At 41.6% G+C, this 11,381-nt stretch overlaps 1 long non-coding RNA gene across 1 annotated transcript; it reads left to right on the top strand.

Annotated features, from left to right (window-relative positions):
* The first annotated feature begins 344 nt into the window (after positions 1–344).
* LOC307139946 lies at positions 345–1,296 on the top strand. The gene is made up of 4 exons (XR_013818196.1): positions 345–571; positions 675–769; positions 859–981; positions 1,065–1,296. It is a non-coding gene; the product is annotated as an uncharacterized lncRNA (long non-coding RNA).
* Positions 1,297–11,381: the final 10,085 nt, after the last annotated feature.

Below are 11,381 nucleotides of genomic sequence, written 5' to 3'. Positions count from 1 at the left end.
TTAATATCTTATATTAATCTGTATGTAGCCTAAGCTACATCTAAAGGTAAGTCTGCTTTAAAAAAAAATATTACACTTCGACATGTACAGAATGTGCGCGTTAAGAAACACGTTCAAATGTGTCTTCTTAACATGTTAAAACTGTGCGTCGACTGTGCGTGTATGCCTGTTACACGACCAGAATGTGCGTGTCTACACCATGGGTCTACACATACAGAAGACACACGTAAAAAATTGCTGCGTTGAAGCGGAAAACAGGGCGTGTTGAAGGTTGAAACGATTATAAGTCACGCGTTTCGTAAAGAGATTTGGCCCCGGGCGCGTTCCTTATTATAGCCCTAGTCCAATGAGGTGCGAGGTCGAGGTCATGGCCATGACGCGTAGAAGACGAGCTTTAAACTTTTTTTTATGTTTTTTGCTGCTTTCCTTTTTCGTGATCAACAATGACAGGACACCGTCTTCAACTCAATCTCTGCATGGACGCGACGAACTTTTTGGACTCATTTTCAGGAGGCTGTCTTCGTCTTCATAACTCTGAGGCAAACTGCAGTCGCTATGAACCAGAGCATGGGTATGTAACGTTACGATTTAAAGAATGTGCTTTTATTCAGCTGTATAAGGAAATGGATGCGTTAATAGATCCGAGCTTAAAACTGCACATTTTGTTTACACAGACTATCCTCGCCTCATAACGAAGCTGTGAGCTCTTATCTGCTTGGAGCGATTTCCGCGAGTCCAGATTTAACCGCTGATCATGACGACATTGTGTGTAAGTAACTTCTAATGTGTTTCTCATTCCTTGTTTAATTTTAACGTGACTGTTTTTATTAATACCAGTCTCATGTAATTGTTTTCCAGCTGCCTGTAAGACGTATTATGAATCGACACGCTGGAGCTTCAGATACAAACAACCTGAACTTAACGTTACATAGCAGGCGGAAACTGCGAAGTTTAGCTCGGAGTCGATCAAGAAGAAAAAGGGTAAGATTTATTATATTAGATCCGTTTTTTGTCAATGTGAGTATTTTTCAGGTTGCTTATTGTCTTTATGGATTGTATTACAGTTGCTGGAAGCGAGAGAGTGCTGGATGAGGATGAGGTGGACGTTTGGAAGTCCGCGACCATTGAACTCATGTTTGACGAGGAAGACGGCTTTGTTGACGGGGTGTCTGGATGGATTGTGCGGCCACCGCGCTCTCGCAGCCTGGAGCACGCCGAACTCTACATTACATTACGAGACATTACTGCTGCACTGTACATAGTTGTGTGTTTAACAATAAAGCTCTTTCTTTAAGTAAACCGCTGTGTTTTATAAATGAAGCCCTTTCTCTTGAATGAACAGCTGTATGCTTATAAATGAAGCCCCTTGTTTGAATAAACGGCACGGTCCGTATAATTTTCCCATATATTCCTTGATGGTATGAATACATCATAGCACAATAACATTAATATGAAACAAATTATTACAACATAAATTATATATTTATTATTATTATTGGGGTTTACATTTATAATGAGCCAGGGGGACCAATAATGATTGGTTTGCAGTGATCTGCCAACCAATCACGAGGGATTTTTCTTTTTTAAATGTAGTGGCTTCAGCCAATAGTGAGTGAGTAAATTCAAGTCTGGCCGTTGACTCTCTGGTTTCGCTGCTATTCATATGCAAATTAGAGGCGTCGCACCTCCGCGCGGTCTCTCAGCGGGGGGCTCTCCACCTACGTCATGGTTCGTTTACGACAATTTGTGGCACAGACAAACGCGACGTTCGCTGCCTCTAAATTGTCGAAAACTGCCGAAAATTAGGGAGATTTCCAGGAGTATACAGGCGTTTACGGGGTCGAAAATCCCACTTTTCATGCAGTGATAAATATGATATGATGAAGTTTATACTGTATGAATTACTTTTTTAACTTCAAATGTTTTGTTACGTTTGTTTTTGAAAATAACTCTTTAATTGGTCTTGTTATTTTGAATTTTAGGCTTATTTTAAGCATGTGTTTAAGTATGTGTATTCTGCATTTATGTATTTGTTGTGAGCTAGGGTTAGGTGTAATTGTTTAGTTTATATATATATATATATATGACCAAGTAGAGTCAGCCTAGCTCACAGCGCCATCTGCTGGAGAAATAATCACTACACGATTGCTCCAGCAGTTGCTGTTTGTTGGGCTTTTTTGCAATGTAAATGCGGGTTGTTTTGAATGAGCTGTAAAACGGGGACATTTCCGGAAAACGGGGACGTCTGGTAATTGCAGAGATATCTAGCATTTCTGAGTGATGAGGATGCAGAGGAATCACTGAAACTAAGTTTTGAACTGAGTCAATGAAACATGTTCAGACTTTTTATTAAAGATTAAGTTTGTAACTATTCAATAAATATGTTCAGATCGATACGCGGTCACGTGCTCTGTTCATATGAATGATTCGCATTTTAGTTGCTATGGCGACGCGTGTTATGAATTCAGACTCTTGTGCACGCACACCGATCTCGATCTGTTGTTGAGAGAGACGAGGCGAATTCACAAACTTTTGCAGAGTATTTTCTGTGCTGACTTTGGAGATTTTGAAGCTGTTTGGACGATTCCTGAGACAAGACTTTTATTCTGGAAGAACATCGCAGGAGATATCATTTACACAGAGTTATATTTTTGAGTTTTAGTTCTTATTATTTCTAAGGATAGTGCTATCTTATTTTTCTTTTCTTTTTTTCGAGTTTGATTTCTTTTTTGTTTTTCTTTTCTTTTCTTTTCTTTTCTGGGAGGAGTATTTTTGAGGAGAGTTTATTGTATTGTAATAATAATAATAATAATAAATTTTATTTGTACTGCACTTTACATTTGGAACAAATCTCAAAGTGCTACAGTTAAGATCATTTAAGAAGGATAAAATACTAATAGATTGAATGGTTAAAAGTCATAAGTTCTCCTAAAAAGAAATGTTTTTAGTCCTTTTTTAAAAGTCTCAGTAGTTTGAGGTGCCCTCAGATGGTCGGGGAGGGCATTCCAAATCCGAGGAGCGGCAGAACAGAAAGCCCGATCACCCATAGTGCTGAGCTTTGTCTTGGGGAGAAGGAGGCGGTTTGAATTTGTTGATCGAGTTGTAGTTGAAGGTGTGAGTAGTTCTTTCAGATAGGGGGGGGCATTTCCATAGATGCACTGGTGGGTTAGAAGGGAGACCTTATAGTCAATCCTGGCGGTAACAGGAAGCCAGTGAAGTGAATGGAGAATGGGTGTGATGTGATCGTATTTTCGAACTCTCATCAGGATCCTAGCAGCACTATTCTGAACGTACTGCAGTCTCTGCAAGCTTTTGTTAGGGATCCCGGTGAGAAGTGCGTTACAGTAATCCAGTCTGGAGGAGACAAAGGCGTGGACCAGTTTTTCAGCATCTGCTAAGGATAGCGTTGGACGGAGTTTTGCAATGTTTCTGAGATGGTAGAAAGATGTTTTGCAGAGGTTTTTGATATGGGCTTCAAAGCTGAGTTGTGGATCAAATCTTACACCAAGATTGGTGACAGTTGTGGAGAGGGGAACGTCATGACCAGAGAGTGTTATACCAGTTATGGAGGAAGACTGGGTTTGATGTGGAGTGCCAACAAGAATTGCCTCAGTTTTAGAGCTGTTTAACTGGAGGAAGTTGCGCTTCATCCACATCCTTATCTCCTCCAGACAGGCGGTGAGTGTTGAAGACGGAGATGTTGTTGTTGAAATGGAGTTGTGTGTTTCTGATTTCATGTACAGTTGTGTGTCATCAGCATAGCAGTGAAATGAGACTCCATAGCGGCTAATGACATGGCCGAGGGGGAGGATGTAAATGATGAAGAGAATGGGGCCAAGGACTGACCCCTGAGGAACCCCGCAGGTAACTGTGTGTTGCCGGGACCTTGCACTTCCAAGTGAAATGTACTCTGTTCTGCTAGTGAGGTACGATTTAAACCAGTTAAGAGCAGTGACAGTGAGTCCAGTGGTTTGATGCAACCGGTTAAGGAGTATACCATGATCCACTGTATCGAATGCAGCAGACAGATCGAGGAGAATGAGGAGGGATGGTGAACCTGCATCAGCTGTCATCCGTAGGTCATTTGTGACTCTAACCAGGGCCGTTTCCGTACTGTGTGCAGAGCGGAAGCCAGACTGAAATTTTTCGAAAAGATTGTTGTATTTGAGATGATCCTGGAGGTGGGAAGCTACAACTTTTTCCAGTACTTTGGAGAGGAATGGGAGATTGGAAATGGGCCTATAATTTGCAAGCACATCTGGGTCAAGGGTGGGTTTTTTGAGAAGTGGTCTGATTATGGCAGTTTTTAGGGCAGATGGAACATTGCCAGACTGGAGGGAGTTGTTTATTATTGTGGTAATCAGAGGACTTAGGACAGAGGTGTTTACTTTCACTAGAGCTGAAGGAAAAGGGTCGAGGGCACAGGTGGTAGGTTTCATCTTTTTAATTATCGTCTCAACCTCTTGCTGTGAGATTTCTGGAAAGCGATGTAGGGGCTCCGAAATTACAGGCTGTGAGTGCATAGTCAGGGTGGATAGTGGTGAGGATCCAGGAAAGGTAGAGTGAATTGAGTCTATTTTTGTTTTGAAAAAGTCCAGGAAATTATTACAGTGCTCTTCTGTAGTTTCTGTAAGTGAGGGGGTTTGTGGTTTGAGTAGATGGTTTATGGTGGAGAACAGCTGTTTGGAGTTTCCGGGACTATTTCTGATGAGGTTTGAGTAGTAAGTTGACCGTGCCTCCATAAGTGACTTTGAATAGTCCTTTTCCTTTGTATTGTATTGTGTTGTGTTGTGTTGTGTTGTGTTTTGTGTTTTGTATTGCTTTTATTCCAGATTGGAGGAGGATGTCGATGGCGAATATGATGGGTGAAACAGGAGGTGGTGAGTGCTTTAGGTTTTTAATTTGTTTATGGGATGTAATGTTACAATGTATTTTGAGACAAATGTCTTGTTTATGATTTTCAGTTTTGTTCAAAGTAAATAAAGCAACAGTTTTTCAATAACAGAAGAATATGTAAAAGTATGGTATTTGGAGTAAAAGGCACAATAATTAACATGATAATAAATGTCATATTAGATTGGGTGTCCACCTTAGTCCACCATTATATTTACAATGAAACCATCAGATTTAAAAAATATGATAATAATCATATCATAAAATAAAATATATGTATTGGTTTTTATTACTGTAAAGCATTATTAAATTATTATGTGATCTCATTCAATGCTTTCAGAATCTTTACTTAAAAAAGTTTATGTATTTTTAAAATATACTTTTATAATAACATATTTGAATATTTATTGGACAATAATGACTTATTTTATTCATCAAAATAAACAGAAAATACGGCAAACTTTGCTAAAGAGATTTTTTTGAACAAGTATCAATTTAGACATGACTAAAAAGCAAATTTTTTATTAGGGTGTGCCTTTAGCCCCATTGTACCCTTTTTTAAATTGTGCATAGGCTACTATTAATATGGTCTTAGTAAAATATCATAATGTTATATATACTAATATTCTCAGACAATTGATTATGACGGGAAATATACTTTACAGGAGTTAAAGTGTGACAAACTGTAATAATATTCTATGATGATTTACCCGCTGGAGCTTTGAATCCATGTTTACAATGTTGAACGGGCTTTAGCCTCCCTTTGCTCTTTCTCACTCTGTCTTTTTTTTTGTGTGAAGTCATTGGGGTTTTTTTGTCTACAAAGTGTGCCGACAACAGCAAAGTTGGTGTTGTTTATATTAGATCAGATCAGGTAGGCTACAATAATTTGATTTATACAATTAATTATCTTCCAAGAACGTGGATATTTTGCACAAGTTGCTAGCACTATTAGAAGACCAGGAGCAAAATATTACCGACAAAAATACAAAAACAATTCCGCGGATCAAGCACCTTCTGTAACGTGGATTGTAGTTTGTAATCTACCAGTTAATGGGATGTCGTCTCTACAGAGAGCGGGCACTGCCACAGGGATCGATGCCGCGGAGCGAGCGGGAAAACACGGAGCGGATTAGCGTAATTAGTGGATTTTTTGCGGAACAGAACGCTTTTATGGGAATCCCCTGGGGGTAAGGGAGGGAAGCGGGCAAGCGGGGCAGCTCAGCCGATGAGGGCAGAGGGGCAGTGGCTCTAGCCACCGGTCCACCCCCCTGTGCACGGCCCTGAGGAGAGCCGCTTTCTCTCAGACGGCTGGTCAGGAGGTTTGGAGACACGGTTCTGAGGACCGACCCAGACACAGATCCAGGAGCTTCTACACATTTAGCACTTCTGTCTTCTGAGTTTTGTGTTTCTGTGTCCACAGGTCAGACTGACAGGAAGAGGGAGTGGCAGAGCGGCAGCCGGCTGAGCCAGGACGATGGACGTCCGTCCACTCCATCTAAACTCTTTCGCAGAGGTCAGAATAGGCTTTTATTGAAGAAGTTATGGCTCAGTTAAGAAATAATGTGTCTTTGAAAATAGAAAGTTGGGGGGAAAAAATAAAGTAACAACTTGATTATTAATATGATCAAAAATATCTTCACTTGGCATCATGTCCAAATCATCTTTGTCCCTCTCTGACAATATAGTGAGGCGGTTCTGTAGAGAGTCGTTGAGCCTTAGCAGCAGAGGCTCGTACATCGTCGAGTGGAGGTGGAGTGGCGAAAGACCGGATAGCCTAAGCGAACAGGGCAGTTGCAGCCACTGTAGTTTGTCCTGGTCCGACAGCCCCGAAGAGTGGATGTGGCCTCTGCTGCCAGGTCAAGTTCCCGTCGAGCCAACGGAGACTTCATATGGCCTTAAAAAGGTTTCATCATTGAACGAGAGCTCAACAGGTGAGACTGAAATAAAGCTGGGCAGTGTAAAGCGTACAGATGGAGATTTTGCTATTTCATGCGTAAGACAGTCACAGTACAGGCACATTAAAAAAAAAATTCTGGATTTAACAGTAAAATGTAAGGTATGCCATTATATCATTGCCTATTTTGACGTCAGAGATGTTTCTAATAATTCAGCTTTGTTTTCTTCATTTCAGAAAAACCTGCAGAATGTAAGAAGAGGAAAGGAGATCGTTCTTTCCTCAGGAACGTGTGTCAGGCTATGAGGCGCTCGTTCCTCTGCTGTTGTCTCAGTGCTGAGGATGTTGTGGAGCCGTTTGTTCCTCCAGCGGATCTGGAGCCAGAACCCGATCCTGGTCCATCATCACCTGATCCAGATCACTCCGGCGTCAAGCCAAATAATGGTCAATCCACAGACATTATTTCTCCAACATTGTTTTAAAGGGGTGGTAAACCACGATTTCACTATTCTAACTTTAGCTAACGTGTAATGTTGCTGCTTGAGCATAAACAACATCTGCAAAGTTACAACGTTCAAAGTTTAAAGCAAAGGGAGATATTTGCTTTTAAAGAAATCAGTTTCTAAAAACTACAGCAAACGGCCAGTAGGCGACTACAGACATTCCTCCAGGGCTTGCTGACATCACCAGGCTCAATATTTACATAAACCCCTCCTCCGAGAAGATTAAATAAGGGGGGGTGAGGCCATTTTGTATCGCGGCGCTGTTGTGGTATAGTAGGCTGGAGTGTTGTTGCCGCGATGCCGAGGAAACGCTGTTATTTTCATCCGGATTGCAGGTCTGGGGTACTTGCTTTGTTCAGTCTTCATAGGGACGGGGGTGCGTTGCAGAGCGTTTAACATACAGCATGTTATATGCACGTGTGTTTGAGTCAGCGGGGAATCAGGCGCGCGCACATCTAACAGAGGAAAACATCCACCGTCTTCGCGATTTCAATGCCAGATTTGCACAACGTCAGCTGCGTGAAAAAAACTGCCGGTGCGTGGATGCACGACGTGCGCGCTGCACATTTCACGGAGGACAACACAAACTTCGCGAGTTCAATGCAGGATATGCACAACGGCTTGTCCTGAAAGCTGGATTTACAAACAGAAGCTGTTTACGGGCCACAACCTGTAAGTCTGATTTATATTTCATCGATGTGTTTTCCTGTAATAGGTTGTAGCAAGGAAGTAAACAGATGACAACGCTGTTCTGCAAACCAGTCTGTTAAAAGCTCATTCATACTTAACGTTATCCGACGAACACCTAACGTTACAAACACTAACGTTAAAATCTCAACAGCGAACCTGGCATTAGTGTAAATGATTCTTTGATTAGAGCTTTTATGTATTATTTATCTACAGGCATGCTAAACATGGTTCTGTGTGTGATTTGGCTAACTTACTAGTTAAAGCCAGTGCTTAGTGTTTGTTTTGGGTTAGTTCTTGCGACAGATATTTGGCTATAATCGTTCTAAAAATACAAAAGTTAAAGTGCCATTCAGTAGCGATCATTATAGATCCGCAGTCTTTACTCTTGAGGACTGAACAGGTTCTGCTCGATCATCTTCACTCAAATGTTCTGGGTCTGATTCGGGCTCAGATTGGTATGGTTTTATTGACGCCGTTGTTTCTAACACTGACAACACTGAAGCACAGCCTCCGGTAAGGGGCGTGACGTCTCCGACATACGTGCACTAGGCGGTTAGCGAATCACAACACACTGGGCCAGCTAACCAATCAGAGCCCACTGCGTATTTTTGAGGGACTGGCTTCATACAACCCGGAAAGCATCAGACCGTTTTACAAGGAGGGACAGAGCAGTGGAGAATAAAGGTCAAATATATGAAAAATAAGGCAATTTTTTTTAAAACGAAGCATGAACACATGTTACAGTGCACCCCACAAACACAGTCAAGCCTTCAAAAGAATGTGTTTTACCACCCCTTTAAACAGTATATTATTATTGTCTTGTTTGCACTGATATTTTTAATATAAAACAAAGGATCTAGCAAGCTCATATATTTCTCATATTTTGTTTTTCAGACTCCTTTGAGACTCTCTATACCGTGGGAGAGATGATTGGATCCGGAGGATTCGGAAGAGTGTTCAAGGGAACACGGAAACTTGATGGCAAAAGGGTAAAGCAATCTTGCTGAATTGTACAAGCAGGCGCTTGAACACTGTTACTGTTATTGAACACTGCTTTTTTTGTGTGTTTTTTTGCAGATTGCCATCAAGCAGATGCGCAAGATTAACAACGATCGCTATCTTGTTATTGTAAGTTGGTCAAAAGTTGAATGTGTATTTGTTGTTTAAGTGCTGATTACTGTAGTCAATACACCTGTAGGAAGCATTAGGTGTAAATGTAATAGATCAGTAAACCTGGAAAGGCTCTGATGATCGTATCTATAAACATGATATGTTTTCTTCAGATTTTTACCCAGCTAACCTTCTGTCTACTACTTTTCTCTAGCCTGGGCATCCCACACCTCTCGTTACAGAAGTGGCGCTGCTGCTCATGATGAGGCAAGAACCCATGAGCCCCTACGTCATACGACTGTACGACTGGTTCGAACATCCTCGGACATTCGACCTCGTAATGGAGTTCCCTGAACCCTGCGAGAACTTGCTGGACTTCATCCATCGTGATCTTCCACTGGATGAAACAATCGCACGGGTCTTCATGCAACAGGCTTTGCAGGCAGTGCAACACTGCATCGAGCATGGCGTATTTCATAATGACGTTCATCCACAGAATTTCCTGGTGAAGACAAACACGCTAGAGCTCAAGTTGATAGACTTTGGCTGCGGTCATCTACTTAGTGGTGATGGCTACGAGAGCAAAATATACCGTGGTGAGTATTTTTGGAGTGTGGAAACCTGGATGTAGTGACTTTCTGATTATTTGATGCTTTGAAGAAATTGCTCAACAATGTGCAAATGTCTTGCTTACAGGATTACTGGGTTACACCCCGCCTGAAGTCTTCACTGAACCTCTATTCCACGCCATCCCAACAAATGTCTGGGCTCTAGGCGTGTTGTTGTACGAGATGGTGAACGCACGTTGTCCCTTTGGCAATAGAACGGAAATCACACAAGCCAAAGTTACATTTCGGAACTCCAACCTATCCAAAGGTGAGTGAAAAATATTGATAACATTGATAAACACACACACACACACATAAAGCAAAGGCTCTGTTTAGAAACAGGTAAAGGTGAAGTATGTACGATTTTTCAAGTTTAAATACATTCAGATTATTCTCCATCAGATGCTGTTTTAATAGATGCCAACATTTGTGTCACATGACTAACCAGCTCTCTCCTTAATACAATTTTTGGACAGAATGCAGTGATCTGATTAGCCAGTGCCTAGCCCGGGATCCAATGAAACGGCCAACGTTAGAGCAGATGTTACAAAATGAATGGATCACAAATGATCCGGAGATGTTCAGGAGATTCACTCGATCAGTGATTTCAGGTGTGAGGAAGTGTAACAGACAGAGCAGGATTATTATCATTTTTCTTCAATTCTGGATTATTTGTAGTGAGGTTTTCAAATTTGTGTTCATTGTTATAGTCAAGTCAGCTTCATTTATACAGCGCTTTATACAATACAGATTGTTTCAGAGCGGCTTCACAGTAATAAACAGGAAAATAACACATAGTGATGCAATTGGAGGCCTGTACAGACGAGAGATTGTGCGAAGAGGTTCTTCTGAGTTTTCTGTTTCTGTGTCCACAGGTTTGAGGGAGTGGCAGAGCGGCAGCTGGCAGAGCCCAGGACGTCCTTTCCACTCCATCTAAACGCTTTCGTTTAACGTTTTCGGGCTTGAGCTCGAGACTTGACCCGAAGCCTGAAGTCCAACCCCGACCTGACAGGAACCCAAGCCGCCGCACCAGAGATCAGAGCCGGCCCACGTCTGAGCAAGAACATGAGAGACCGAAGACTGGAAAGAGTCATCAAGTCATCACAGCCACATTTGCTTTGTTTAGTCAGAACAACTCATCTTTATTTATATAGTTGTCACATACTGACTGTGACCCCGGACTTTTATTTTGAAGGGACTGAACATGGGCATGTGCACACAACAAACTGTTTCCACCATTACACATACACACAAACTAATGCCGTGTTCCAGGCAACCCGTGTTTTTCCAACCTTCTTCCCTAAAAGTGCACCAGTCAAACCCGTGACTTCCCACCCGTGAACTCGTACTAGATCGATGTACTCCCAGTTACGAGCTCTGACGTCACACTAGCCCGCGAAGCAACAATGGCAGCCCCTACGGATGCGATGTTTATGAAAGTCGTACATTAAAAGCCAAATCGTTTTTTAAAATAAGGTATTGCTCTAACGTTATTCATCCGCAAATGCTATGCATTATCAGCAGCTTTTCTAGCCGTAGCTCGTTTTCAGGCCATTGAGTGCAAGAATAAAATAATACCAAATACATTTCCAAATATACAAATAACATAAAATAAAAGGTATAACAGCTTCTCTTGCCTTATGCGCCACTTTTCTCCTCTGCTTCCCTCAAATAAGCAAG

Source organism: Gobio gobio (genome assembly GCF_949357685.1).
Source record: "Gobio gobio genome assembly, chromosome: 16".
In the NCBI taxonomy this organism is placed as follows: domain Eukaryota; kingdom Metazoa; phylum Chordata; class Actinopteri; order Cypriniformes; family Gobionidae; genus Gobio; species Gobio gobio.
This window is presented reverse-complemented; position numbering and strand designations above follow the sequence as displayed.